This window comes from Ranitomeya variabilis, chromosome 8 (genome assembly GCF_051348905.1).
Source record: "Ranitomeya variabilis isolate aRanVar5 chromosome 8, aRanVar5.hap1, whole genome shotgun sequence".
NCBI classification, from domain to species: Eukaryota; Metazoa; Chordata; class Amphibia; order Anura; family Dendrobatidae; genus Ranitomeya; species Ranitomeya variabilis.
The window spans coordinates 83,052,206-83,064,406 of record NC_135239.1 but is presented as its reverse complement, the minus strand read 5'-3'; positions in this window follow the sequence as shown (position 1 = coordinate 83,064,406).

Here is a 12,201-nt window from a genome sequence, read left to right as displayed (position 1 = left end):
CAAAGTGTCTATTCGGAGTCCAGAAGATTTCTTTTTTGGGGTACATTTTTTCTCCTTCTACTATTGAGATGGATCCCGTTAAGGTTCAGGCTATTTGTGACTGGACACAACCTACATCTGTTAAGAGCCTTCAGAAGTTCTTGGGGTTTGCTAATTTTTATCGTCGGTTCATTGCTAATTTTTCCAGTATTGTTAAACCTTTGACTGATTTGACTAAAAAGGGTGCTGATGTTGCTGATTGGTCTCCTGCGGCCGTGGAGGCCTTTCGGGAACTTAAGCGCCGGTTTTCTTCTGCTCCTGTGTTGTGTCAACCAGATGTTTCACTTCCTTTCCAGGTGGAGGTTGATGCTTCCGAGATTGGAGCGGGGGCGGTTTTGTCACAGAGAAGTTCTAATGGCTCGGTGATGAAGCCATGTGCTTTCTTCTCTAGAAAATTCTCGCCCGCCGAGCGCAATTATGATGTGGGTAATCGGGAGCTTTTGGCCATGAAGTGGGCATTTGAGGAGTGGCGTCATTGGCTTGAGGGTGCTAAACATCGCGTGGTGGTCTTGACTGATCACAAGAATCTCATTTACCTTGAGTCTGCCAGGCGTTTAAATCCTAGACAGGCTCGTTGGTCGTTATTTTTTTCTCGTTTCAATTTCGTGGTTTCATACCTGCCAGGTTCAAAGAATGTGAAGGCAGATGCTCTTTCCAGGAGTTTTGTGCCTGACTCTCCCGGAGACACTGGGCCTGCTGGTATCCTTAGGGATGGAGTAATATTGTCCGCCGTATCCCCAGACTTGCGACGCGCATTGCAGGAGTTTCAGGTGGATAAACCGCATCGATGTCCACCAGAAAGACTGTTTGTTCCGGATGATTGGACCAGTAGAGTCATCTCCGAGGTCCATTCTTCTGTGTTGGCTGGTCATCCTGGAATATTTGGTACAAGAGACTTGGTGGCCAGGTCTTTTTGGTGGCCTTCCTTGTCTAGGGATGTGCGTACCTTTGTGCAGTCTTGTGAAGTGTGTGCTCGAGCTAAGCCTTGCTGTTCACGGGCTAGTGGGTTGTTGTTATCCTTGCCCATCCCGAAGAGGCCTTGGACGCACATTTCCATGGATTTTATTTCTGATCTCCCGGTTTCACAGAAAATGTCCGTTATCTGGGTTGTGTGTGACCGCTTTTCTAAGATGGTTCATTTGGTGCCCTTGCCTAAGTTGCCTTCCTCCTCTGAGTTGGTCCCTTTGTTTTTTCAGAACGTGGTTCGTTTGCATGGGATTCCGGAGAATATCGTTTCTGACAGGGGATCCCAGTTTGTGTCTAGATTTTGGCGGACGTTTTGTGCCAAGATGGGCATTGATTTGTCTTTCTCGTCTGCATTCCATCCTCAGACGAATGGCCAGATGGAGCGAACTAATCAGACCTTGGAAACTTATTTGAGGTGTTTTGTTTCTGCTGATCAGGATGACTGGGTTGCTTTTTTGCCACTGGCCGAATTTGCTCTTAATAATCGGGCTAGTTCGGCCACGTTGGTCTCTCCTTTTTTTTGTAATTCGGGGTTTCATCCTCGTTTTTCCTCTGGTCAGGTGGAGTCTTCGGATTGTCCTGGAGTGGACGTGGTGGTGGACAGGCTACATCACATTTGGAATCAGGTGGTGGACAATTTGAAGTTATCTCAGGAGAAGACTCAGCAGTTTGCTAATCGCCGTCGCCGCGTGGGTCCCCGACTTCTTGTTGGGGACTTGGTGTGGTTGTCTTCTCGTTTTGTCCCTATGAAGGTCTCTTCTCCTAAGTTCAAGCCTCGGTTCATCGGTCCTTATAGGATCTCGGAGATTCTTAACCCTGTATCTTTCCGTTTGGATCTCCCAGCATCGTTCGCTATTCATAATGTGTTCCATCGGTCGTTGTTGCGGAGGTATGAGGTGCCTGTTGTTCCTTCGGTCGAGCCTCCTGCTCCGGTGCTGGTGGAGGGAGAATTGGAGTATGTTGTTGAAAAGATCTTGGATTCTCGTGTTTCCAGACGCAAACTCCAGTATTTGGTTAAGTGGAAGGGTTATGGTCAGGAGGACAATTCCTGGGTGGTCGCCTCCGATGTTCATGCGACTGATTTGGTCCGCGCCTTCCATAGAGCTCACCCTGATCGCCCTGGGGGTTCTCGTGAGGGTTCGGTGACCCCTCCTCAAGGGGGGGGTACTGTTGTGGATTCTGTTTGCGGGCTCCCTCTGGTGGTTACTGCTGGTACTGGGTGACTTTGGTGGGTTGCGGCCTTTGGTTTCCATCTGTCCATCAGAGGCTGGGTGTTTCCTATTTTACCTGGCCTCTCTGTCATTTCCCTTGCCGGCTATCAATGTGTTCAGATGTGCTCTGTTTGGTTCCTGCCTACCTGCTCCCAGATCTTTCAGGATAAGCGAAGTGCTGATTTTCAGTTGTTTGGTTTTTTGTCCAGCTTGCTTAGAATGTCTCTTTGTTAGCTGGTTGCTCTAGTGGACTGAGGTTCTCCCCATGTGCCATGAGTTGGCACATGGGTTCTTGTAATCTCAGGATGTTTTTTTTGATTAGGGTTTTTTGCTGACCGCTCAGTCCCCTTTTGTGTCATTCTGCTTTCTAGTTTTCAGCGGGCCTCTATTTGCTACAGCTATATGCATCATCTCTATATATGTGCCTTCCTCTCATTTCACCGTCAATACATGTGGGGGGCAACTATATCTTTGGGGTTAATTCCTCTGGAGGCAAGTGAGGTCTTTGTTTTCTCTGCAGTACTAGTTAGCTCTTAGGCTGGTGCGTGGCGTCTAGAACCAACGTAGGCACGCTCCCTGGCTATCTCTAGTTGCGTTTGTCAGGCGTAGGGCAGCGGTCAGCCCAGGTTCCATCACCCTAGAGCTCGTCCGATATTTATTATACTTTGCTTATCCTGTGCTATCCCTAGCCATTGGGGATTCATGACAGTTAACCCCTTCAGCGAACACTGTAAAAAAAAAAAAAAACCAGGCAAAAAACAACGCTTTATTATCATACCGCCCAAAAAACGAGCCACGATACAGCATCATCAGCGAAAAAATAAAAAAGTTATAGTCCTCAGAGTAAAGCAATGCAAAAATAATTATTTTTTCTATAAAATAGTTTTTATCGTATAAAAGAGCCAAAACATAAAAAAAATGATGTAAATGAGGTATTGCTGTAATCGTACTGACCCGAAGAATAAAACTGCTTTATCCATTTTACCAAACGCGGAATGGTATAAACGCCCCCCCAAAAGAAATTCATGAATAGCTGTTTTTTGGTCATTCTGCCTCACAAAAATCGGAGTAAGAAGCGATCAAAAAATGTCAGGTGCCCCAAAATGTTATCAATAAAAACGTCAACTTGTCCTGCAAAAAACAAGACCTCACATGACTCTGTGGACCAAAATATGGAAAAATTATAGCACTCAAAATGTGGTAACGCTAAAAACATTTTTTGCAATAAAAAGCGTCTTTTAGTGTGTGATTGCTGCCAATCATAAAAATCCGCTAGAAAACCCACTATAAATAGTAAATCAAACCCCCCCTTCATCACCCTCTTAGTTACGAAAAATTAAAAAATTAAAAAAAATTATTTCCATTTTCCCATTAGGGTTAGGGTTAGGGCTAGGGTTAGGGTTAGGGCTAGGGTTAGGGCTAGCATTAGGATTAGGGTTAGGGCTAGGGTGAGGGCTAGGGTTAGGGTTAGGGTTAGGGTTAGGGCTAGGTTTGGGGCTAGGGTTAGGGCTACAGTTAGGGTTAAGGTTGGGGCTAAAGTTAGGGTTGGGGCTAAAGTTAGGGTTGAGGCTAAAGTTAGGGCTAGGGTTTGGATTAAATTTACGGTTGGGAATAGGGTTGGGATTAGGGTTAGGGGTGTGTCAGGGTTAGGGGTGTGGTTAGGGTTACAGTTGAGATTAGGGATAGGGGTGTGTTTGGATTAGGGTTTCAGTTATAATTGGGGGGTTTCCACTGTTTAGGCACATCAGGGGCTCTCCAAATGCGACATTGCGTCCGATCTCAATTCCAGCCAATTCTGCGTTGAAAGAGTAAAACAGTACTCCTTCCCTTCCGAGCTCTCCCGTGCACATAAACAGGGGTTTACCCCAACATATGGGGTATCAGCGTACTCAGGACACATTGGACAACAACTTTTGGGGTCCAATTTGGGAAAATACAAAACTGGGGGCTAAAAAATAAATTTTGTGTAAAAAAAAAAATATTTTTTTTTCACGGCTCTGCGTTATAAACTGTAGTGAAACATTTGGGGGTGCAAATAGTTTCCAATATGGGGTCATTTATGGGGGGTTTCTACTGTTTAGCTACATCAGGGGCTCTGCAAATGCAACGTGATGCCTGCAGACCAATCCATCTAAGTCTGCATTCCAAATAGCGCTCCTTCCCTTCCGAGCTCTCTCATGCGCCCAAACGGTGGTTCCCCCCCACATATGGGGTATCAGCGTACTCAGGACAAATTGGACAACAACTTTTGGGGTCCAATTTCTCCAGTTACCCTCGGGAAAATACAAAACTGGGGGCTAAAAAATAATTTTTGTGGGGAAAAAAAGAATCTACTTTCCAAAATGGTGTCACTTGTGGGGGGTTTCAATGTTTAGGCACAGCAGGGGCTCTGCAAACACAACATGGCATCCCATCTCAATTCCAGTCAATTTTGCATTGAAAAGTCAAACGGCGCTTCTTCCCTTCTGAGCTCTCCCTTGCGCTCAAACAGTGGTTTGCCCCCACATATGGGGTATCAGCGTACTCAGGACAAATTGTACAAAAACTTTTGGAGTCCAATTTCTTCTCTTACCCTTGGAAAAATAAAAAATTGGGGGCAAAAAGATCATTTTTGTGAAAAAATATGATTTTTTATTTTTACGGTTCTGCATTATAAACTTCTGTGAATCACTTAATGGGTCAAAGAGCTCACCACACATCTAGATAAGTTCCTTAGGGGGTCTACTTTCCAAAATGGTGCCACTTGTGGGGGGTTTCAATGTTTAGGCACATCAGGGGCTCTCCAAACGCAACATGGTGTCCCATCTGAATTCCAGTCAATTTTGCATTGAAAAGTCAAATGGCGCTCCTTTGCTTCCGAGCTCTGCCATGCGCCCAACAGTGGTTTACCCCCACATATGGGGTATCGACGTACTCAGGACAAATTGGACAACAACTTTTGGGGTCCATTTTCTCCTGTTACCCTTGGTAAAATAGAACAAATTGGAGCTGAAATTAATTTTTTGTGTAAAAAAGCTAAATGTTCATTTTTATTTACACATTCCAAAAATTCCTGTAAAACACCTGAAGGGTTAATAAACTTCTTGAATGTGGTTTTGAGCACCTTGAGGGGTGCAGTTTTTAGAATGGCGTCACACTTGGGTATTTTCCATCATATAGACCCCTCAAAATGACTTCAAATGAGATGTGGTCCCTAAAAAAAATGGTGTTGTAAAAATGAGAAATTGCTGGTCAACTTTTAACCCTTATAACTCCCTAACAAAAAAAATTTTGGTTCCAAAATTGTGCTGATGTAAAGTACACATGTGGGAAATGTTACGTATTAAGTATTTTGTGTGACATATCTCTGTGATTCAATTGTATAAAAATTCAAAGTTGGAAAATTGCGAAATTTTCGAAATTTTCGCCAAATTTCCATTTTTTTCACAAATAAACGCAGGTAAAATCAAAGAAATGTTACCACTATATTGAAGTACAATATGTCTTGAGAAAACAATGTCAGAATCACCAGGATCCGTTGAAGCGTTCCAGAGTTATAACCTCATAAAGGGACAGTGGTCAGAATTGTAAAAATTGGCCCGGTCATTAACAACCCTTGGGGGTAAAGGGGTTAAATAGCTTTTTTGTTCAGTGAATATGACCTCCTAATGCTGCAAATTCCACAAATGAGCATTTTCAGTTCTTTAAAACATATCAAATGTTAAGAAATTCTACTGTGCCTAATAATTTGGAACAGTTCATTTTGAGTTTTTATTCATTTTGGAGATTATACTGTTATCATTGGGAGGTTTCTTCAATAAAATTCGATGTATACTCTAGTGGGTGATGACTTTTATTAGACTGACTGTCATCTGCACCGACCATTTAGGAAAATCCAAGAAAAACGTAATTTGCATAATAATTTGGAACATAGTATAATTGTTTTCTGGTCATGCATTTGTCTGTATGGTGAAAAGAAAAATGAAACATACAGTACTGTGCAAACATTTTAGGTTGAAAAACTTTCAGAATAGGAATGTTTTCAAAAGTAAATATGTTAATTATTTATTTTTATCAATAAACAAAATGCAAGAAAAATCTGAATCAAATCAATATTTGGTGTGACCGCCCCTTGCCTTCAAAACTGTATCAAAGCATCAATTTTTCTAGGTACACTTGCATAGTATTTGAAGGAACTCATCAGGGAGGTTGTTCCCAACATCTTGGAGAACTATCCAAAGATCTTCTGTAGATCTAGGCCGGCGGGCGGCGCTCATAGCAATCAGGCAGTGACAACCATAGAGGTCTGCTGGAGACCTCTGGTTGTCATACTGACGAATCGGTGACCCGCGATCATGTGACGGGGTCACCAATGGGCAGGATTTCTGGTGCGCTTCCTGTAAGCGCAAGTTAAATGCCGCTGTCAGAGATTGACAGTGGCATGTATCAGGTTAACAGCCGCGGGTGGATCACAATTTTACCCGCAGCTGTTGGAGGCACATGTCAGCTGTTCAAAACAAACAAACAAAAATGTGGGCTCAGCGCCGGAGCCCACTTCAAAGGGGGAGATACAACATGCACAGTACATGTACGGCGCCTGTCGTGGAGGGGTTAATCACACCTATGTCTGTTATGCTCAACATGTAATAGCTGCAGTGAGATCACAGAAAGGTCTCATTATATCTCACACAGGACTAGTCCTTATCAGATATTTTACTCCTGTTTGAGACACAATGACCGCCCTGATGTCACTGAAGAGCCATTACAAGTTAAGCACAGCAGACATGAATGTGATTGCATCTCACACACTGAGAAACCTGCTCTAAGCTACTGTGGGGAGTGTTTTGCTGCAAGCTTATGACTGGTTACCATCATACAGGGAGAAGAAGTACACTACCCAATGAAAACTACTTGATAACATCCACTTATACATATAAAAGGTAACTCATTAGGTGCCAAATATTTTGACTGCTAATTTCTCTGTAACGGAGAGGTGACATAAGTAAAAAAATGTTTTATTCAACTCGGCAGATACAATTATATTATGTGTCTAATTCAACATGAAAATTTGGAGAAAGACCCTCTTTAATCATATAGCAAAGCTCCTGTTAGCATTGTTGTCTGTGCTATATAATATTGTTACCTCGACAAGAGATTTATTACTCATACATATAATTTAGGGATTAAAAACAAACATTTATTGAAAAAAATAGGCAATATGCTGTACATTAGAATTTCTTGAATTGAAAAAAACTATGTCCTGAAATTCTGATATTTCAGCACTTCTTGTTTACATATGCTCTCTAGCTTTACAAGTAGATTTCACATATTTTTCCATGACAACTAGCAGTGTTAATTGTTTGCAAAAAAAATGTTAAGTAATTAATAAAGGTTCCAGTGATTAATATAAAAGAGCAGGTTATTTTATTATCTAAAAACATTACATGTTTTTCAGGCGATTCCGCTTCATTAGATAAAATTAGACACTGCGTTTTTTGCATAACGCTTTTACCCCATTTATTTTTCTATGATTGTCTAACGATTCCGGATGTTTGATAACCAGGCATCTGGCAGGATGATGCCAGATTTAAGGATTGTGCTGAAATAAGCTTTTGCAAATGCTTGTAATGTATCTTATTTTATGGCAATAAAATGTTGTAAATCGTGTAACAAATATATGTAGCAATTAATAATAACTGTTTTGTTTAATTAAATACAATGTTTGTAATCATTTTATAGTATGCACATGTTCACAACAAATAAGTCCATAAAGTAAATGTGAATGCAAATGTCTCAATATAATAAAAATAAGAATAAAATGAGTTTAAAAAATAGAATGCAAAAAATAAAAGCCAATCATCCGATGAATAAGCCAAATGCTCGTTCATCTGGATAAATTATCTTTTGTGCCATTCTTCTCAGCAAGGGAGCAACCTGTATAAATGGCCAAGGACAATGGCAGCTTAAGAGCTCCGAATACTCTATTAGAGATCACTCAGTGGCATCTTATGGGTGGTGTGTCTGGGTAAACAAGCTACTTAACTACCACTGTGGGCATTTAACACCATTAAATCTATTGGTGTAAATGCATCTTAAGAAGTAAAAGGTTAGATGAATATTATTATGGCACTTATGGTCTGTCCATTGGGGAGATGTCATGTCGGACGCTGTTCAGACCAGGTCGTTCGACAGACAGCGGTAATTCCGAATTTTGACCACTATGCGCTCATTGGCGTCGGCTAGGTTTTATCTAGATGGTCCGGGGTTAATTTACCTGATGCTCGGATTGGAAGCTGGGCCATGCCCATTGCCTTTAAATAGTTCTCCTGAACATTGGGCGTCGCCGATTATAGCTTCAGTCTTGTGTGTGGTTATCTCGGTCTGGAGTGGTGAGCTAGTAGTTGGAGTATCGTTGCTGGTGGTGTATTTCCCTTTGTCTTATTTGCTCCTTCCTATATTTGTATTTGTTTTGCCCTTTGCATTTATAGTGTATTCCTGAGTGACTGCGGCGTGGTGCTTACTTTTCCGTTAACCTTGTCTGTGCTAACTGTGGGTATTGGAGTGTGGACTCTTCACTGGGTGGTGGGTGGTAGTTTCAGCCTAGGGTTGAAACAGGAGATAGGGTGAGGGTGGAGGCTCAGACATGCACACCATTAGTGTAAACTCTGAGAGAGGGTCAGTCAGGGTTTCCCTAGTCTGAGGGAAATCGCAGGGGCCCGGGTTTTTGCTCTTTCATGCCTAGGTCTCCTGTGACATTATAATCGGCCAACATTATTTCCATGGATCCCATGATTTCCATAACCCGCCAGTTGGAGGCGCTGTCCCTACAGGTCACTGAGTTAAGGGGGGCAGTGCAGCAACAGGGACTAGCAGTGTCTAATGTGCAAGCTGGAGTTACAGGTAAAGTTGCTGAGCCTAAGTTTCCTTTGCCTGAAAAATTTGCTGGGGAACGCAGTAAATTTGTTTCTTTTCGTGAAGCTTGCAAACTGTATTTCCGTATGCGCCCGATCTCCTCTGGTAATGAGGCTCAGCGTGTGGGCCTGGTGTTGTCATTATTAAGCGGGGATCCCCAAGCATGGGCGTTTTCTTTGCCGTCTGATTCTGCTACATTTAACTCGGCGGAGAGTTTTTTTTTGCTCTAGGACACATTTACGACGATCCGGACAGAATGGCTGTAGCAGAATCTAAGATACGCACTATTTGCCAGGAGGAGCGTGTTGCAGAGGATTACTGTTCTGAATTTCGCCGCTGGGCGGTTGACACACAGTGGAATGATTCCGTGCTGCGGAGTCACTTTATTCATGGAGTTTCTAATAGGGTTAAAAAAGCCCTCCTGATGTACGAGACTCCTGCTTCACTAGATTCCGCTATGAGTCTTGTTGTCCGTATTGATCGCCGTTTGCGTCAGGGGGATCATGAGACGCTGCCTGTGGGTGAAGGTTTAGGTTCACGTGAGGTTGCTGCAGGTGAGCCCACGGAACCTATGCAAATCGCAGGGGTATCACATGTTAAGAATCGAGCCTCTGTACGCAGGAAGCAGGGAGCCTGTTTTTTCTGCAGTAAAACTGGTCATTTTATTAATATCTGTCCTCTTCTAAGCTCAGAGGGTGTGGAGGAGTCCAATCTGAGCTTATGTGTATCCTCCATGATGGTTTCTCAGTGCAAGCTCCCTGCCAAAGTTGTTGTCGCTGGCAGAGAGCTGCCAATCACTGTTTTTGTGGATAGTGGTTTTGCCACAAATCTCATTGATGAGGAGTTTGCGCGCACTGCTGGTTTTAGGATTGAAAAACTGCCTCATCCTATCCGCGTGGTCACCATCAATTCTGCTCCTCTCCCACAGGGGGAGATTACTGAGTTTGTGGCTGAGGTTAAACTCCACATTGGGGTTCTTAATTTCAAGCAGGTTACATGTAAGGTGCTCAAGAGTCTTCCGGCACAATTGGTTCTGGGTTTTCCATGGTTGTCTTCACACAACCCGGTTATTGACTGGAAAACTCAGGACATAATTCAGTGGAGTGATTTCTGTCAGGAGAATTGCTTGGCCACATGTGTTTCTGCTGTGACTCCAAGCGTTCCTGAGTCACTTCTGGATTTTGTGGATGTGTTCTCTGAGAAGGGTTGTTCAGAGTTGCCACCACATCACTCCTATGACTGTTCTATCAGGTTTAAACCAGGGGCCAAGTTGCCTAAAGCAAGGATGTTTAACATCTCCGGTCCGGAGAGACAAGCGCTAAAAGATTACATTGCTGAAAGTTTGAGCAAAGGGCACATCAGGCCTTCGTCCTTACCAGTGGCAGCAGGGTTCTTCTTCATTAAGAAGAAAGATGGTGGACTACGGCCATGTCTGGATTTCAGGGAGTTAAACCAGATTACGGTTCGTGATCCATACCCAATGCCATTGATACCGGATTTGTTCAACCAGGTGGCAGGTGCTAAGTGGTTTACCAAGCTTGACCTCGGTTGGCGTACAACCTCATAAGAGTCCGTCAAGGTGATGAGTGGAAGACTGCTTTTAATACCCCTGTGGGTCATTTTGAAAATTTGGTGATGCCATTTGGGTTGACAAACGCACCTGCAGTGTTTCAACATTTCATAAATGATGTGTTCTCGCATGTTTTGGGGAAATTCGTTATTGTGTACCTATATGACATCCTCATATATTCTTGCGACCGTGATACTCATTTAGATCATGTCAGACAGGTGTTACAGCTTCTCAGAGAGAATAAGCTATATGCAAAACTGGAGAAATGTGTATTTTCGGTACAGGAGTTGCCTTTCTTGGGCTATATTGTGTCTGCTTCTGGTTTTAAAATGGACGCCGCTAAGGTGCAAGCGGTGTTGCATTGGGAGCGGCCTGATAACCTAAAAGCACTTCAGCGGTTCCTTGGTTTTTCTAACTACTATAGGAAGTTTATCAAGGATTTTTCTATCATTGCTAAACTGCTAACTGACATGACTAAAAAGGGTACCAATTTCTCCGTTTGGCCTGAGGCTGCTGTGTGCGCATTTGAATCTCTTAAAAACAGGTTTGTTTCGGCTCCCATTCTGGTGCAGCCAGATGTATCAAAACCTTTTGTTGTAGAAGTCGATGCATCTGAGGTTGGTGTGGGGGCGGTGTTGTCACAAGGCTCATCCTTGAGCGGTTTGCGTCCGTGCGCCTATTTTTCCAAGAAACTGTCGCCCGCCGAACGTAACTACGATATCGGCAACAGAGAGTTGTTGGCAATCAAATTGGCCTTTGAGGAATGGCGACACTTCTTGGAGGGGTCGGTTCATCAGGTTACGGTTATTACCGATCATAAGAATTTGCTTTATTTGGAGTCTGCCAAGGGTCTGTCCCCCAGGCAGGCTCGCTGGGCATTGTTTTTCACGCAGTTCAACTTTGCTGTCACTTACAGACCTGGTTCTAAAAACACTAAGGCGGATGCTTTGTCCAGTTTTTTTCCGGGGGGAGAGCCTCGGGAAGATTCGGTACCCATCCTCCAAAAGGGTGTTGTGGTTTCGGCTCTCACTACCGAGGTTGAGGCTGAGATTGCCGAGGCCCAGGAGGAGGTACCATCTGAGCTTCCCATCAACAAAACATTTGTACCGCTTCATCTCCGCTTAAAGGTTTTGGCGGAGCATCATGATGCTGTCCTGGCTGGCCATCCAGGGGTTAGGGGTACCTTGGAGTTGGTGTCACGTCGGTTTTGGTGGCCCAAGATCCGACAGGACGTGGTCTCATACGTGTCGGCTTGCACCACGTGCGCTAGGACTAAGATGCCCCGCTCCCGTCCAGCCATGGACGGACATCTCCATGGATTTCATCACTGATTTGCCCTCCTCAGCTGGGAACACGGTCATCTTGGTGATTGTTGATCGGTTCTCAAAAATGTCGCACTTTGTGTCTTTGCCTTCGTTGCCTAACGCTAAGACTCTGGCTCAGGTATTTGTGCAGGAAGTGGTCAGACTTCATGGGGTTCTGTCTGACATCGTTTCTGATAGGGGGTCTCAGTTTGTGGCAAAA